Here is a 3357-nt window from a genome sequence, read left to right as displayed (position 1 = left end):
GTCAGAGCATTGATAGCCACTGTGTACAGACCACCAAATATCCAACTTGACGTGTTTCTTGCAAACATGCAAAGCCTCTTGGACACTTTAGAGATGATGGGTTGCCAGCCTGTAGTGGTTTGTGGAGACTTCAATGAAGACTTGCTCTCCAAAGGGAAGAAAGCCATATGGGAGTTGTTTCGGTCCAGAGGCTATAGCCAGCTTGTTTCCGCTGCAACGACCGAAAAGCGGACACTGATTGATCATATTTACATATCGCAACCACAATGTTGCCTTCAATCAGGTGTGCTGCAATCGTATCACAGTTATCACGATCCGGTGTACTGTGTTTTGACTTCGCCAGAAGCGGGAGGCTTGTCTTCTGAGTGAAGTGGTTTTGCTTTAGTGGTGTTGTGTCTGGATGCCTGTGGGGAATGTGGCCTCGGATCCAAGTCATCTGTGAAGTACTCTTTGGCAGAGTTCACAGCTTGTTGTTGATGGTGGTTGGGGTTGAGCAAGATGGCCTGTTGTTGTTGTTAGGGTAGTTGTTGTTAGGGTAGTTCTTGTGGTTCATTGTGTTATTTTCTTTTGGTATCTGGATGCTTATGGTGAATATGGCCTGGGGTCCAACTCATGGTGGTTTTGGGTTGAGAAAGGTTTCCTCTTGTGGTCTTTTATTGTGGAAAAGAGCCCTTGTAGGTATGTTGTTTAATTCGGAAAAGGTGCCCAGCCCAGATGAAATGGTAGGTATTCGGTAGGTATACGGTAAGTATTTTCATCCACATCCTTGTCATTCCCTCCCCTTCTCTCTTCCTTCCCCACCTTTCCCTCTCTAGCACCCCCTCTCTGTTTATCTGTTTTTGTGTATGTCTGTCATCTGTGTTTGTCTGCGTGTGCGTCTGTCTGCGCGCGCGTGTGTGTGTGTGTGTGTGTGTGTGCGCGTGTGTGTGCGTCTGTGTGTGTGTGTTAGCACACACTGCTGTGTGCTAACACAGGGTATGTGTGAAGCGTCTAGTGCAGTAGTGTGGTGCTTGGAGCTAGTGCATGTTGCTGCATTGTGCTGCTCTCTGCTCACTGCTTCTGCCGCTGGCTAGCCTTCTGAATGGAGGGTGAAAAAAAGAAGTTGACTTAGTTAGCTTCCTCCTGCCAGTACAAAGCCTCTCCACTACCAAGACTCCTGCAGTGCCTCCCCGGGGCCACACACGGAAACTGGGTACCTCACGGTCCCAGGCTAAACTGCAGGGGATCTCGGAGCAGCAGCGGGCCCCAGAGACACGGCGTCAGGGCCACCACTGTGTGGATAAACCCTGGTGCCTGTCAACCGCTGTCCCAGCTATGGGTGAATAGTCCCCCTGCAGGTGTAATATTGTCAGTTGTACTTACAGAGCCACTGAGGATGCAGGCAAGGTGCACTTACAGACAGAGGTGAGTATACTGTTAGATGTTAGTTTGATTTGACTTTTCAATGCTCACATTTCTTTGAAGTTTTTTAATCTTATGTTAAAAAAACTTTTCAACACACATGTATAAAGTTGTTTTCATTCTCCTTTGGTGTACAGCCAGGATCAGGCATACCTGGGCTGGCTACAGGAAGGGTCCAGGAGCAGCAGGAGCCAGTAGAGCCATGGATGACCTGCGGTTGGTCATGGGAAGAGCTGCAGCAATGTAGCAGCACTCTGCTGCATCAGCGAGACTTCCTAGACGGTCCAACATGTGTCCAAGGGGCCACAGCAGCAGTTCAATGTGTCTCAGGCAGGTGCTCATCAGCCAGATGCTCTGCCAATGTATGCAGCTTTCTTCTTGATGATTCACTTGCTTTGAAAACTACAACTTATTGATTATTTCTTTGTTTCCAAATCAGGGCTACAACAGATCCAGGTAGCAGACCAAGTGACAACAGCAGCTCTGGAGACAACTCTATTGATGCAGCAACCACACAGACGTAAGATTTTCTATTGTCCTGGTGTGTGAGCAATTGTAAGGCTAATTTGTATACTGAATTTAAATTCAGAAATAACTATGATGTATGTTGTGCTGATATCTCTGCTTTTGTGTATTCAGGAAAGAGGAAGATGACCACTGCTCTGCACTGTCCAAAGACATTCTGCTGCCACATGAATGCCCATCAGACAGAGGGATCCTCACTGGTTTTGATGTGGACCTTTGACCTCTGTGAGTCTCAATCCTTGTAAAGGACTCAGGACTTATTTTGTCCTCACATCTGTTGTGAATGGAAGTCTATTGTCCATATTTGCAACTTTAATTGTCACAATAACAGTTCAGTTTTTGATATTTTAATGAGAGGCTCTTGGTCTGACAAATCATGGTAGATTGACCCAGACTTCTCTATTCTTTTGTTCTGCATTGTAAGGCTTCAATTCTCTCAAAATTTAATTCTTGACATGTTTTTATGATCATACACTTAACTGCATTATATTGTTTTATCTTTATGTTCTTAATGAATGTTGTCCACATGATTATTACTTACCTTTTGATGATCTAAATTACAATTGTATTATTAGCACAATGATCTTGTCTGCACCCATACAATTTTGAATGCATCTGTAATTTCATTCTTGCATAATTTTTATATTTTTGAAATATTATCTTAAGCTTAATTCACTTCAAGATTAATATTGTGTAAAACCATATACTACTTAAAGACATATGTAAAATGTTATGCAGAACAATTTACTTGAATCAGAGTTGTTTACTTTGTTGAATATTTGACATTTAATAAACAACATGTTTGTACAGTACTGGTTTTGTCCTGGTGTTCCATATAATAGAGGTGTTATTGATGATTATTATATCATTTAATTTCTAAATGTATTGGATTAACTGTTGTTTGACCATATGATTATCATCTGGGCAAATGGATACAGACACACGCACATGTGCAATGATGTCATCGCTCACTTCAAGCTCCAAGCCTTCAAGATTTTTCCACTTTCTTCCATACATTATCATCATACTCCCACAGTTTTTACTCTACATGCAGAGTACATGCATAGACTCACTCATTCAGTCACTCAAACACAGACACACACTCACTAGCTCTACTCTCTCTGACACACACACACACACACACACACACACACACACCCATAGGTGTGCATGAACTCTTCAGGGAAACACACACACAATCCTCAGAAAACGAAAGGTGGATGTCCTGAAGCAAGGCCGGAAGCTGAAGTGCTCTAGTGTATATCTAAATGATCACCTGACGAGGAGAAACGCCTACATTGCCCGCCAAGCACGTGTTCTGAGGAAGGATAACAAAATACAAGCCACCTGGACTGCCACCTGTAAGATCTACATTAAGCTTAATGGAAACCCAGAGGTTGCAAATACACTGCTTATCCATGAACTTTCAGA

At 43.3% G+C, this 3357-nt stretch overlaps 1 long non-coding RNA gene across 2 annotated transcripts; it reads left to right on the top strand.

Annotated features, from left to right (window-relative positions):
- Window positions 1-951: 951 nt before the first annotated feature.
- On the top strand, window positions 952-2678 carry LOC133436992 (uncharacterized). Of its 2 annotated transcripts, none has more exons than XR_009780479.1 (4): window positions 952-1404; window positions 1539-1735; window positions 1841-1921; window positions 2041-2678. It is a non-coding gene; the product is annotated as an uncharacterized LOC133436992 (long non-coding RNA). The 2 variants fall into 2 exon arrangements; XR_009780478.1 differs by having other exon boundaries at window positions 1539-1763.
- The last annotated feature ends 679 nt before the right edge of the window (window positions 2679-3357 follow it).

The sequence above is a fragment of the Cololabis saira genome, unplaced genomic scaffold (assembly GCF_033807715.1).
Source record: "Cololabis saira isolate AMF1-May2022 unplaced genomic scaffold, fColSai1.1 scf072, whole genome shotgun sequence".
Classification (NCBI taxonomy): domain Eukaryota; kingdom Metazoa; phylum Chordata; class Actinopteri; order Beloniformes; family Belonidae; genus Cololabis; species Cololabis saira.
The sequence above is the reverse complement of the archived record's forward strand: the minus strand, read 5'-3'. Positions and strand labels throughout refer to the sequence as shown.